The following is a 15,697-nucleotide window of genomic DNA, read 5'->3' as shown; positions in this document are numbered from 1 at the left end:
GCTCTAATGAAGTGTCTATTGTGTCGCAACCTCAAAACCATTGGAAAACAAACAGCATCAGTTCCACTCTTACTCTAAAAAAAGCAACCTTTCAACACCTCCTACTGTGCGCAAACTTTACCCTGAAACCATGGTGATGGTATTTATCATTGAAATGGTGTGCTAAATGTTAGATTTTTTTTTCTGCATAGGCCTAAGTCATAACTGATCCAAAAGTGATGCTTCTTTTGTCCTTTGACACCCGAGTCCTCTTATGGTTACCATCCAGTCATTCATCTACACTGCACGTCATGTTATAACGGCTCGCTTTTTGCCTCCCATACCCCATGGTGCACTTTGACAGCCAGTCCCACCCACAGTCCACCTGTCAAAAAGGGAAACGTACTGCACTCACCACCAAACTCCATTTATGATTTTCCTCCAACAAAAACTAGACAATGACAATGTCACGTACGATAACGACAAGACTTGTTTTTGTCGACAGACGCGTGATTAATTTCACAAAGCTCTTGTGCGTTTTCCCTTTCAGAGACTACTTTCCATGAAGACGGTCTCCCAGGTGGTATCTTCCAATTTGCTCAACCGAACATAATTTGCATAGACGTGATCGGAATGCTTGCACCGGTCCTATATTGATGACTTGATTGCCAGTATGGTGCCGCGGCTATGATGGAAGGTTGGAGGACCCGTGTCAGATCTGACTGTGGGCAGGGTCGTACGACATGGGCGGGAACAGCTGCCACGACACATCAAAAGGGGCAGCCACTGGAAATAGCCATGGCAACCAGTCTGCCTCACCATGACATCGCCACAGAGGGCAACAAACACCATGGTGGGGTCTTTTACAATGTTTTATGTCTGACTCACAGGGACACAGAAACGATAAGAAAAAAACAACCTTTGAACTTGAACTTTGATGGTTTGATCACTTGTATGCATGTTAAAAAAAACAAAAACAAAAACGTATTACAATCCTGTTGAAATGTAATTGATTATATATTAGGCTGGAAAAATGTTCATTTGTAAAAGATATTTTCTGGCGCTTTCTGTGACACACTTCTGATTTAGGCAACAAATCACAACTAATTGTAGTATTATGATTAGTACTAGTATGTTTAAAAAGGGTCTCAGAATTTATTTTAATACAAAGAACTGAAAGTACAAAAATCGTATAATAAAAAAAAAAAAAACTACCTCCTGAAAAGAAGTGCAGTCTCTCAAATAGAGAAAAACTCTGCTCTTGTGTCTGCAAGCATTTGCCTTGATTTGTGCAAGATACTGCAGCATATATAGAAGGTTTTGTGAAAAGAAAAGGGAAGCAGCAGAATAGTGTTTGTCAAGGTGAAGCTTTAGCACCGGTCATGCCGAAGCAAATTAGATAGAAATATCTTCACTTTACTTCAACTTCAGCAAAGTTGTATGTGCATTTAAGGACATTTGGGCATCTCATACTTGACAGTCAGATGTTGAAAGGCAGATGCAGAATACTAAAGCAACAAAAGTGGACCATTAAAAATGTGAATTTGGCCTCAGTTTGCAGTAAAAATGTTCACTAAAAAATTGTTTGTCCAACAACCAATCTAGAATAGGAACTGCATGATCACATCACGATGATGCAACTGTAAGAAATAAATAATTGATGTAAAATTAATTTAAAAAAATGTAACATCATTTTGTGCCAAAACATACAAAACCACCAACTAGGTCGCTGAAGCATGCAAACTATTAAGTTGCTGTGAATAGCCTAAATGTATTCATGTAAACGATAATTTGTAAGTTCCGTGCAGGCCTCCCCCCACTGCCGCAATCACTGACTGAATAATTTGCACAATGTAATTGCTTCATTATACTGTATGCTCATCAGCATATAATGAGTTGTGGAAGTTCCCCACATGTTAAAAGGTGAGCTTGTCACTGCCACATGTTGATCGCATATCTCAGGAGGTGTTAGGATCCACGCTGAGGAGCATCTATTGTCAAAATCCCTGAAGGCAAAAATGATTCACCCTGGCAGCAGGAGCAATTTCAAAACCCATTTTGGGAGAGGATATTGAGAGGCATAAACAGTGCAGGGTGATTAAAATCTGATAAAGTGTTTGAGAGATGAGCAGTCTTATCTACGCCCAAAGTTTAGAAGCAAAGGACCCAAGGAGTTTTCTCTGATGGCATTTATCAACAGACTTCCATGTGATTAAAGTGCTGCAGGACAGAAGACCAGTGAAACCATAAAACATTAGCCCCTGCTGGATCCAACACATGACTAAAATGATTACAAGTTGATGCAAGGGGTGAATGGGGGCCCCACTGTTGACACGTACGGTAGGTTTTGATTTATACTTGTGTGTCAAATTGAACCAGTTGATAGCTCCAGCGCTGGACTCCTGTATTAGGTTGCTGCCTCGGTCTGCTGTATCGGTCGTCTTTATGCTGGTCCACGTTTGCTTTACTGTTTTTATGCATCTGTGACTGCCTGGTTGTCTGCTTCAGTTGTTAGTTTCTATGTTTATTTTATTATGTTTTACCATGGTGTCATTTCTAAAAGCCTAACCAGGGACTGCAAATATCGGCTGATATATCGGAATATATTACTAATATTAACATAGCAAATATTTGTATTGATATCGGCCTTAAAAATCCTTTATCGGTCGGGCTCTAGGCCAAATTGATGGACAGGTCTTTCCAATTCAGCTCCGTTATTTTACAGCTCCTATGTTTCTGCAGCCGATCACTCCTTCTCGAATGCAACAAGCTCATTATCCCTCCCTGGCCAATTAGAATGAACTTAAGAGGCTCTCGGTGAGTCTACTGGCTTTGGACAGTAGAGTGCCACTGCGCTACTCCCCCCTGTGTTTCACAAAAGACAGGAAAAAGCTGTGAGCATCAAAGGCACTGGAGATGAAGGCCTTCCACGCACTTATTAACACCCAAACTCCCTCAAAGAAACCCTCTCGTGGATGCACAAACGCACATAAATATGTAAAGACCAAAACAGAGCTGTGTGCTTTCCCCCAGAGAGACACACACACACACACACACACACACACACACACACACACACAGCTCCTAAAGCAGTTATTTGGCTGAAAACTAATACCAGCTCTGTGTGTCTGCGGATGCACCTCCTACACTTCCAGCTTCAGTCTGTTAACCGATCAATAGTTGTCTGTTATACAAACTTGGGTGAACAAATAATAACTGCTTTATGTCTTATTCATTAGAAGAAAGCATTATTTATATTTATACCATCATTATAAGATCTGAGGCTTAAAGGATCAATCTGGCATTATTTTATATTTTTTCTTGTTGTGAACGAATGCGATGACAACACCAAAATCAATTGTGGTGTCACTGTACACTGGCTATTTTAAGTACAGTACTGACACATGCAGTCCACAAGGAGTACCCGGAATGCTGCACTCAAAGCGGTCAAAACGTTGAGTAAGGAACGCTGTACACTACTCACCCTCAGCGGTCGCCATCTTTGCTACGTAGCGGAAGCTACGCGACCACCAATGTATTTCCGTCTTGCGGAAATGGTGGGTGAGGCAGCTGCGGCGGTTGCGATTGAAACGCTCAACCCCGAACTATACAGGTGTAGGTTTTTTTTTTTTAAGTACCACTATTGTGTATTCAGATTGTGAGAAAACAAGCCGGCATATTTCGTTGGGAGCGACAATAGTAGGGGTGAGAATCACCAGAGGCCTCACGATACGATATCATCCCGATACTTATGTCAAAATACGATATTATTGTGATTTTAAACATATTGCAATATTCTGCGATATATTGCAATGTATTACCTTTTTTCTAAGTTCAGATTTTTATTATATTAATTATCATCATTTTATAAAAACTAATATTTAAAAAAAGACATGATGTTCATAAAAGTTAAAGAAGTTTACTTTAGGTAAACAATTCAGGACACAGAAAATCAAACTGCCAGTTTGGGATTGTGGTTCACAGGTTCTTAGTGAGCTAATGTTGATATGCTAAAGTAGGCCAAAGTTCAGCCACAGCTACATTGTTAGCTTCTAGCAAAAGGTCAGGCACTGCTAGGCACTGTTAGGCGAGGACACTAGTGGTGTGTCTCAGCATAGCCATCTAGCGGTAGGGGGTTTGAACACAACATCAACATGGACCACCGTCTTACATGAATATTTTTGAACGTAAAAAAAAAAAAAAAAAAATCAATCAATATTGCCTTTTTGAAAATCCATTTTTTCTTACACCCCTACTGAATATGTAAATCAACAACAACAACAAAAACAAATATATAGTCGGGTTTGTTTTAGGACTGCATAGTTTTCTAAAGCAGCGGGGCACTGTAATAAAGACATGCATGGTATGCAACTCCTGCTATTGCCCTTGACTTAGGTACTGGCATTACAACTGGAGTTGGTCCCCGGACTATGTATTATATTAGTTAAGATTGGTTGAAGGCAGAGAGAACTAATTTCATTGCACATTATACTGTGTACGATTGTGTGACAGTTCTTCTTTTGTGTTCCTTCCTCTAGTTTTTTTTTAGCAAACCAGCTTTATCGCTTCACACTCATTCATTGAAAGTACATTTTACATCAGTGATTCCAGTCATCCTATATACTCAAAATGACCACCGGGTTATTGTATAGGTTTATGCTTTTGCAGCACATTTAATGTCACTGTGTCTAAGAATCCAGGGCAGGAGTAATACAAGCGGTGGACACAGTATCATAACCACATCGAATCTAAAACGGTCTATTTATACACTGTGTTTGGCACTGAGACGTCTGTATCAGTAGACATAGAACACCTCACGAATTGGCATCAGGATATTTCTCTGGAAAATCTTGTTGATAGAATATTGACTGTCTGAGACAGTGCACTACACGCTCTTGTGCACTTTACTGTTGTTTATATACAGTACTTTGTAACCTAGTTTCTTGTAACTATGGTTACCCCATGCTCAGTGGGTAGATGTCTCCCTACCAGAGGGAAAGAGAGAGCGCTGCGAATGTACTGTACTCAATTGAATCTTGTGATTTAGTTGAACTGGATTAAGATTTGTCATTTGGTTTGCTGTTCTCCAGTTTAAAAAAGAAAGAGAAAAACACATCCATGTACCAGTGGTGCTGAATACTAGCTCGATATCTAGCTAAAATGGAACAGTGGAATTGCTCATATGTTCATACTTCATGAATTAGAACTATGACAAACACTGTGTTTAATGTACAATATGAATGAAAGAATGGTATCTAATAGTCCACACTGTTGAATGTGGATTTCTGAAAGTTATTGAGACTGTCAGCATGGCGAAGGGGAAAGCTTTGCTTGTTTATAAGAGGCAGGACTTCCATAGGTACTTGCTTTGGTAAGAGGCCAAGGCTAAGGCCAAGCCCTGCTAGCGGCTCTGTGAGCCATTTCTCTTTTTCTCGCCACCCTCAACAGGGAGGTCAAAGGTCAGGATCGGCTACAGAACCAGTAACCTGGAGCTGCGGGAGTTGTTCAACCACTGTCTTGCTTGAGGATGATTCAACAGTGCAGACCCGTAAATCCGTGGGCGGGCATTTGATTTTTCGTTAGCGGGCCCAATGTGAAAACAATAGGCGGCACTGGCGTGCGTGTCGAGCAAAGTCATGGGCTGTTTTCCTTTTTATGGGTAGCAGCCCGGGAAGTCGGTATAGGCTGAATTTTCTATTTTGTTTCGATCTGGAAACAACATGCTGTAGGTGCAGTGAATGACAGCTCGGCTAATATATTTAGCAGGTCAGTGGAAATGCAGCTCGCCTGGGCTGCAGCCTAGGAAATGGAACACAAGATTTCTGTGCAGCAGAGCGATACAAGCACCTCTGTAGGGGTTGGGGGAAAGGGGGGGGTATTTTATTTGATAAACAAGCTCCATTTGGATGGTTTTTTTTACGAACACTGGGGCCTTTATTTACATTCAAAGTACATGTCTTGGTTATTGAAACATTGAAATATGTACCTGTATTTAATTTCCTGATTAATAATGAACTGTGACATATCAAAAATATGTACACTGCCATTTCCTCTACTGTAACTTGTGTCACTCAGCTTGTGTCACTCGGGTGACCACCGTTTGGGGTTGAGCCCAATTAGGAACTGGCGCCACCGATGCCCATAACCATAGTAACTCACCCCTGCCTGCATGCGCACGGTGGGGGCGGAGATTGAGGGAGAGACTGAGTTTTCTCTGAGCAGAAAGTCGCTAAAAGAGTCTGAAGAGTCACCAAGTCTATCGTGCCTGGCACCCTCGGGTGAGCCCCACAAAGGAGCTTAAATTAGCATCCCGCTTTATAAAATCTGGTACATGTGTGTTCTGGTATGCAAATCATTAGAGCACTGGCCTAATGGTGCTGCTTATACACCAGGGCAAAATAAGGTGAAGTGCCCACTTCCAGATGTAGAGGCTGATGACAAATGGCTGTAACCTTGGCAGACTCCACGGTAATGGGGGAGTCAATGTCGCCAGTAGTGAGACTAGTTCATCACTTCAACTTAGAAAAAAACGACAACAAGAGAACGCACGTCCAGATATTATACCCACGCAAAGAAGACTAAGTTATTAGGGTAGAGCAGGTCTGCTACTGTGGTTACAAAATGTCTTTACGCACAGCTCATGCATAACCCCCAATTTGAATATTCCCAATGCATTTCCATGGAAACAGATCTCGGACAACAACCAGTGCTTCAGCATCCTCTACTGTATTAATTAATATATCCCATCATGCACTTGTCACACATTTTGTTCTTGGTATACTTCAGCACATTAATTGCTGTGTACAGATATATGGAAAGTTAGGAAAAACTTAAAAAAAAAAAAAATTGTATGGTATTAGGAATACTACTCATATAAATAGACATCTTGTGTGTCTCAGAATTAAGTGAGGGGTTGTTTCTTTCCTTTGGCTTCTAGTTAAATTTAATCTAAAAAGTTTTATTGAGTTTTTAAAAGAGTTGGGTGGCGCCAATTCTCCAAAACACACTTACTGTTTGCTATCTAAGTTGGCCGTCTTTTCACCAGCTTAAAGACAACTGCAGCACTTTTGTGCAAACGCAGCCTTAAACCATCATCAACCACCATGTAGTTTTGCAATAGTGTAGTTTAACTGATGACTAAAGTAGCCTTTACAGTACATTTCTTAAAGCCCGAGTGTGTAACGTTTGTAGTTGTTCATTATCAAAATCTGTATTGCCCTTCACAAACTTGTCCTTTTTCATGAATATTGACCACCACCATCAATTTCAAGTATTCCTATTAGCTTGGAATTTTACATTTGCGCTTGCATGAACTGGGGTAGACGCATAGACAGTATATAATGGACCAACAGACCCCGTTGCTCTGGACGGAGACCAGTGAAGGCTATTAGAAGCACTTTTCCGGTGATGGCCAGCTTTACTGCCTCACAGCCTCCAACTGAGAGAGACAGCGTAAATGTGACGCGAGCAACCTGTCTGAAAGTTGGAAGTCTTCTGGTAGCTGTGCCAAGAGAAATCTCAATCATTCCCAATCTTACAGAGACGGAGAGTATAGGTATATGTAAGGAAATAACGTAGGCACAGCCTAATTATTGCTAACTAAAATGCTAGGTAACATTAGTAATTAATCCTAAACAGCTCATTTAAGTCAAAACTGCCTGCAAGCTTATCCTGTACAATACGGTAATTCCTCTACTATGTGACACAATCATTAGCCTATTTTTACAAAAACGTCTGCCATGGAGCCATAACGTGAGGTACAAGGTAATGGACTATTGGTCCATTGTATATATGTCAATGGTTAAAACACGCAGCACCTGACTGGGAACGATACAGAGTTACCAACGGCCGCTGGGGCAAATTAACTCACGCTGGTCTCTTTTCTGTAAACAGGCTACAATTAAACCTTCGTGAGTAGAAAGCCAATACTTATCAATGCACTCACCTGTGTAGACCGGCATAAACATGTAGAAAGCAATATTCCAATCTGCTCAGTCTTCAGCGCTGTACTCTGCAAATAGCGAATTTTTACAAACAAGCTAAAACAAAAGCTGTCGGTTTGTAGTCTAACAGTTTATCTTAGGTTGCCGGGAATCTGGAAATTTTGACAAATTCTTGTAAACCTCACTGCTGACTGAACAAACCAAACTCCGCTAGAGCGGACAATCTGGAGCTACTTAATATGCACGTGAATGACGCGATCGTTATGTTCGAGTGATGATGATGATGCTGGTTGTATTATTTTGCAACAACATCGTTTCATTGCAAATGAGGCATACATGACGAGTTTATCAGTCCATTCATCATTAAAGCTGTGCTTCTGGCTTTTCCACGTCAACTTTTCGCTTCAGCGTCTTTGACAGTGACATGTTTACCTGACAACAGCCTCTCTTTCTGCAAGCATTTTCCACCAATCAGGATGCTGCATACTACAATAATGTTTCCATAATCACAGACTTTAACCATCACTCCTCAGTGAACTGCCTCCTAGTCTGAGATCATTTTCTAGTTAAAGAGCCAGTTATCATTATGGAGTTTCCATGTTTTTTAGGAGTTTGCTCACACTAATACATGTTAAAAAATAGTAGCATTAATTCAGTAAGAAAGTGAAAATTTCGAACAAGAATAGGCGTATTAGGTATAAATTCATTTTATTTTCTTTCTTTGAAAGTCCGGCCGCCAGAGTGCTTAGAAAAATTCTGAAAAAAAATGTAGTTGATGATCCCTGCTGTAGACTCTCTGTCCAGTCAGAGACATATATTGTGTAATTGATGTTTTCAGTTCAATTAATTAAAACCAAGTAAATGGAACACTCACAAGATGTCACCAAAATCACTCGGTTCCCTTTAAATCTTTCAGAAAATTATGTAAGTGTATCGAAATATATCGAATCGTATCGAAGGCTGAATATCGTGATATATATCGTATCGTTAGCTGAATATCGTGTATCGTATCGTGAGATTAGTGTATCGCTACAGCCCTACTTCAGATGTAAAGTTATTCGCTGTCAAGTGACGTCAAAATGAATGCTAGTCAGTGGAATGCTAACGGGAGGGGATGGCTTTGTAGCAACAAAATGGCGCCATAGGAGGTTCGAGTTCTGAAGCGAAGCCTACTCCCTTTGGTAGACGCTCCATAATGATGCACCATCTTGAAATACGTTAGCCAGTAAGGGACATACAGGACATACTGCTCCGCCCTTCGCGTTTTCGATTCACAGCTGCTGCTAATGGGTATCGTTGCTTCCCGGCCCCGGAAATTTGAAGAAGGAAACATGGAGGACCGCACGTATTCAAAATCCAAATTTCCGGAACAGGAGTCTTCTTCTTCGCCCAGAAAAAGAAAACGGATATTGAAAAGAGCAAGAGACCTTGGACATTGGAGCTGCTTTGGAGGCACAAACCAAATTCCAACTAGTTAATTATCCTCTGGACCGCTGCGGTCTCCTTTTCTTTCTCCCTCCTTTCCATCGGGTGGCGTGCGTGCCGCTCTCTGACATGAATTCATGGATGTATTAAGAGAATGTATGAACTCCAACAATGACAGCTGATAGACGGCCTTTTGTACACCTTAGCTTTTTGAAGCGTGAAGGCTACCGTAGTTGCAATACTGCGTGGCGAGAGAGAGTTGATTGCAATATATGATCTCAACGCTAGATGGGAGTAATTCTTACACAATGTAGCTTTAACTATGCCGTTTCATTCCGCCATATTATTTCGCTGACCAAACGTCATATGGTGCTGTCAAGATGTGATTCACAGTAGAGATGGCCCGATACCACTTTTTTGCTTCCCGATACTGATTCCGATAACTGAACTTGCGTATCGGCCGATACCGAGTACCGATCCGATACCAGAGTGTCATATATTTCATTATGTTTGAACAGCTGTATACTACTATCCCTGTATGGATGTGATATGATTTCTATCTTTGTTGTCGGTCTTGCTCAGGTTAAACTCTTTGTGAAACATGAACAAACACAAACAATGAATGCCCCAGAACTTTCTTTTATTCTCCAGTTTGACAGTCAGTTATAACGGTAAAAGAACATAAACTACTTTAATGTAGATTTTCTTTAGGGCTTTATTATGTGGTATCGGATCGGTGCATAAACTCCAGTACTTCCCGATACCGATACCAGCGTTTTAGGCAGTATCAGAACATCTCTAATTCACAGTGCTGGAGGGGCATTATGAAAGTCTTCTGCACCAAAGATAAATGAGTCTAATTGTAATCCTGTGACTTTATTGGTTGAATTACAAATTCATTGCATGCTTCAAAACATATTAGGAATCTTGCATAAGGATCGTGATGCAGCAGCCTGTCAAACAATTCTTCATAAATTCCTCCTTGATTTCCAACTATGTACTGTATATAAAATGTAATATATGAAATAAAATATACACAATGACATTTTCCATTGAATTCATTTCCAGTCAATTCTTGACATTTCCTCTGGCTACAGTACTAACGTGACACTATTAAAGCCACACGTACAGATTTATGGTCTGTCTGAATGCATATTAAGCAAATTCCATGTATTTGCACCCACACGCATGCTCGTGAATGCCTAGACTCAATATAAATGACTTATAATCAAGGCCATATATGCACAAACAGGAATACTCGATGGTTGTACACTGAGTCGTATTAATAATCACAGTGTTAACATATTGACATGTTATACTGGTTTATCATACGACAATTATATTAACCGACATGTGTCAAACTCATTTCAACTGAAATTATCTGATCTCTATCTCTAGGGAATACAGAATTAAAAGGGAGGCTTTAAAATGGAATGGGGCCTGACTTCTAGGTCTCCTATGATTTATTTAATAAAGCCACCACAGCCCAATAATCTCCAGTGCTTCATTAATAAGAACAGAATGCAGCTAGCTATCACTGATACTTTTCAGGCTTCACTTTATGTGGATCTCCTTCCTTTGTTGTCTTCTGTTGTGCCGTCTGTCTGTATGTCTTGTACGTTTGCCTTGCTGCGCCACAAATTGTCCCTCGGGGACAATATCAATAAAGCTGAAGTTAAAGATCTTCTGTTAGAGCCAAATTAAAAAGGTGCACACAGATAAGTGTGTGTAAGAAGATAAAAAACACCCCAGTGGAACGCATATTGCTGATTTTCATCGGAGCTCTGTAACTTTGAATTGTCAGAAATGTATTGTCTTCTTTTGTTAGCACTTTTTTGGAAAGTTAAACCTTAGTAAAGCCGCAACTTTTTTTAGTGAAGTCGACAACAAGAGGGACTGGAGGGAAATAGTCAGTTTGGCGGGCCATTCCTTACGGGAGTTGAAAGGAACACAATGTGGAGATGTACAGTTTACAGATTCCACAGGGAGTGACGTGAAATCTGCAGAGCTAACAGACCGTATTCATCTGCTTGTGTTGCTGTGGGAAATAAACACTTCACAACTCCATTTTAAAAAAGACACACTGGACTAGTTTCACTCCTTTTAAAATCCCTGACAATTAGATTTCGGAGAGAGACAGGCTTTCCATGTAAATCCTGTCGCCCTTTGATTAAAAAAAGAGCTACACACCTTCACGCTGAGTCGGACATTGTTTGATAAAGAGCAATCACAAATATTATAGTGTTAGCTCAATAAATTAGAGACAAACAGACAACATGGTCAGTCACTGAGGAATGTAAGAGCTGGAGATAGTATGGTACAGTACAGTTTAAAGTGGCGTTTTTATATTTAAAAAATTGGTGGGGCACCAACCATTTCCAAAGATGGGCTACATACCAGTAAAACTAGAATACTCTGTTAACATGTCAATAAACTGCATGGCTCCACAAAAACACTTAATGACAGAGCAGCTCTCTTCTACCAGTTGTTGTACACATACACAGAGGGGGAGAGGGGAGGGGGGGGAGAGAGAGAGACACACACAGAGAGACAGAGAGACAGAGAGAGAGAGAGAGAAGCGTACCTTGTGTAGCCTATTTGCATTTCCAAACACTGTCACAAACCTAAATTAAGAATGAAATATACCCTCATGCCCTCTTCAGTCATTTTTGTACATTTTTCTCAAGTTTTTTTTTTCATTTTGTGATCATTTTTGCTGTGTTACTGACATTTTGTAGGAATCCTTCTTTTCAGTAAATTTTTTCAAATCCAGTGTTTTTTACTCTTACATGTATTTTATACTTAAATGATTCATTTTGTACCCTCTGGACACCTTCGAGGCAAAAATGTCCACGCACACAAAAACTGTTATTAAATCATCATATATCAATATTTTTTTCTGCTTTTTTTCATGAATCACTTAAACAACTTCTAACCTAATCAAAACCACCAAACATTCAATAATTTTCAGGATTTTAACCCTTTAAATGCCATGTATGTATGTATGTATGTATGTATGTATGTATTTGAAGTATGTCATTATTTATATAAAAAAACAAAACACAAAAAATGTTTTTTTTTCCCATATAATGAATAATATGTAGATGGGGCTTTGGTGGTGATAAGAGGCTTGGATATGTCAAAGATTAGCAACAAAACTGATTTGATTGCATAAGTATTTGTTTATTTTTTATTATTTTGTGTTTTTTGTAATAAAAAATGAAATACTTCAAATACATAAACTGGCATTTAAAGGGTTAAAATCCTGAAAATGATTGAATGTTTGGTAGTTTTGATTAGGTTAGAAGTTGTTTAAGTGATTTATGAAAAAAAGCAGAAAAAAATATTGATATATGATGATTTAATAAGTTAGTAGTTTTTGTGTGCGTGGACATTTTTATCCTCGAAGGTGTCGAGAGTAAGTTTTTTTAAGGACGGCATGATTTTAAAGGCGACACAACCAGAAAAAAATGCACCTAAAGCAAACCGTAACGTTATGAGCTCAACACCATAAAGGCCATAAAAGAAGCATGCAGACAGCAATTTTTTTGTGTTACAGATCCATACAGACAGGATGCGATTTTCCGGGGTGATGCGTGGGATTTCCCCCTTTCTGCTCTACCCCTGCCTCTGCTGAATTATCTGGATCCCCTGGGGACAAAACGGTCCCCCACTCCCCACGCTCCCTAAAAGTGACCAATGCGACTTCACCAATAGACCATATTACAGTTTTTTCCGATTGCTAAACGACAGTGGGCACAACTGGAGTCACATGTGCAAAACTCAAACTACAGTCTGCACTACCAACAGTCACCTGAGCTAAACGGGTCACATCACCTGCAAAACAGGCTCAGTGCAGCCAAACACTATGCACAGTCCTCACTGAGATAACACACACTGTCACTCAGAACACACAGAGTAAAAACACTAGCATCAAACACCAATACACAAATTACAAACGTTCTCATCTTTACAGTTTGAACAATTTGAGTGACTTGACACTACTCAATAGTTTATTTAAGGAAAAGATATAGATTGTATAATATACCAATTTTACGTAAGGTAAACAAGAATAATGAAAATCAGCAGTTTTCTTCAATATAGAATTTTATCTCTAGTAATTTATGGAATTACTGGGGAAAAAAACTAAAAAGGTACCTACGTAACAGTAACAAAGAATAGTGTGACTAATTCTGCCTCTCTCCAGCATCATGTGGCAAGTTTTCTTCATCACATTAGATTTCTGCATCATCTCTAAATACTAACAAATGTGGTGTTTCTATTGCTTTTACCTCCATTACTTTCTGAATAACAGTAAGAACGCAGTTTTACCATTGTAAAGATATAGTGTTTTTCCCTTTTTTTATAGCTGTGTACATAACCTCAGACATCTTAGCTGGACATATTGGTATCTTTGCTCTTTTACCTGTTTCTCTCAAACGGTACAGTGTATAATTGTTTCATTCTTATTTGGTGTTTGTATACAAAAAAGGCTTTCTGAGCTTTCTCTATATAAATACCATATATGTTCACTATGTTTTAGACAACTAGTCTAAAACAAGACACCTACTTAGGCTTTCAGCTAAAATTGCAATCAGCAGTGTTTGATAGGCACCAGACTGAAATCTATTCTGTTTTGAATGCGTGGTTAACAGTTTTGACAGCAGTGTGTTAGCATTTGAACAAAGTGCTGTAAATCTACAGTGTTGTGCACGTTGTGGTTAAAGTCCTGGGATAAGTGTGTAGAGTTTTGAAAACTGTTTTCAAGCAATGAAAAACGAACTAGAGTTTGGTCCACATGAACTGCTGCTGTGTAGACTGTAGTTAGAGTTTTGCACATGTGACTCCAGTTGTCCCCACTGTCGTTTAGCAATCGAAAAAAACTGTAAGAAGCGCAGTAACGTGAACACATGGTACCATAGAACGATAAAATCCGAGCGGCAGTTGTCGGTGGTATTTTACCGCTACTCCGCTACTGAGCTCCGGGACGCCGGCTACCAGCGGCAGTTGTTCAGCCGTTAATAGGTGACTGTGGGCCGGGCTACAGGCCCCGCCAGATGACGGTCCTTTCAGGAGCCATGGTTGTTTATATATAGTTTAACGCCTACGTAGTAGTTTAGCCAGAAAAGAGAACGTCATGCGGCGATGCATGCGGATCCATTATATGACAACAATCGAGCGTTACACTCTCGTCATCTAACGTAATATCGACCCAGCACATCACACGGACCAGCAACACAAAGGCAGGATGATAAAATGTGTTTTCACTCACCGAGGCTGATGGCCCGCTGGAAGAGAACGGCGATGCGGCGGGTTTTCCTCTGGGCAAACTTGACTTATGTTGTAGGCTATGCTAACCACTCCACGTTAAACCGCGGTTACTTTTAACAGCAGTTTGAGTGCTGATGATATCCCAAGGCTGGTGGGCACCAAGGCGTTTTAATTCCAGTTTCTCCTCCAAAGGGTTCAAACCTGTGCTCAAGTATGAAATGCACTTCATTAATTCGTTTTAAAGTTAGCTAGCGACGATAAAATAATCTCCCCTCTTCGCTCTTCTTGCCGACTGGTGGCGCTGCGCCAGATGGATAGCCAATCATATCTGAAATATGAAATGACGTAGTAAGACCCGCCCTTCAATAGCATTTATTGGCTTACTTACCACGTAACAAACATTTAACTTCATATAACTACCAAGATAACATGACATGTATTTGTATGTGATATCCATCCATAATGTAGCTTATGAATTTGTAGGCTACACGAGAAATAAAGGCTTCTAGGATCATTTGATAACTCAACTTGCCGAGAATTTTTAAATCGTTTAAATATAGACTTGTGCAGTACCCTCGGTTATGGTCCTTACAGTCTCGTTCAGTAGCCTGGTGCGCGGTCTCTTCGTGACAGCCTACCGACCATGTAGCAACGTTCACTTCTCTAACATTTAATTTAACATAACTACCAAGATCACATGATGTGTATTGGTATGTGATGTACTTCCCCATCGATAATGTGTGAATTGCCATGAACAAAATCATCTAAGATGCACCAGAAACAAGGCTTGGTTAATAACTCAAACTTGCCGAGAACCAAGACACCGCTTGATTACATTAGACTCGAGCGGGCCGCCAGGTTGCACGGTTACATTCGGGGCGTTTCTCAATACCAAGAATGCAAACTACGGACTTGTGTTCTTGGGGAGATCGTTCTTGCTGGTTGTTCTTGGAAGAATAACCTCGCAAGTTCACAAGCACAGAAAACGCTGTTAACAGTTTGAGACGATGCCTTCTTCCTGTTATTGCTCAACACCCCCAGCACAGAGGCTACCTGCAAGGCTCCAAAATAACAGCTAG

At 40.1% G+C, this 15,697-nt stretch overlaps 1 long non-coding RNA gene across 1 annotated transcript in view; it reads right to left on the bottom strand.

The window, feature by feature from the left end:
* LOC114572821 (uncharacterized) overlaps positions 1 to 14,891 on the bottom strand; it is a 75,843-nt gene extending 60,952 nt beyond the window's left edge. The window contains exon 1 of the long non-coding RNA XR_003694834.1: positions 14,620 to 14,891. This is a non-coding gene — a long non-coding RNA (uncharacterized LOC114572821). The remainder of the gene's footprint in view (positions 1 to 14,619) is intronic.
* Positions 14,892 to 15,697: the final 806 nt, after the last annotated feature.

Source organism: Perca flavescens, chromosome 18, assembly GCF_004354835.1.
Source record: "Perca flavescens isolate YP-PL-M2 chromosome 18, PFLA_1.0, whole genome shotgun sequence".
NCBI classification, from domain to species: Eukaryota; Metazoa; Chordata; class Actinopteri; order Perciformes; family Percidae; genus Perca; species Perca flavescens.
Note: the sequence above shows the minus strand (reverse complement) of the source record. Positions and strands in the feature narration are given on the sequence as shown.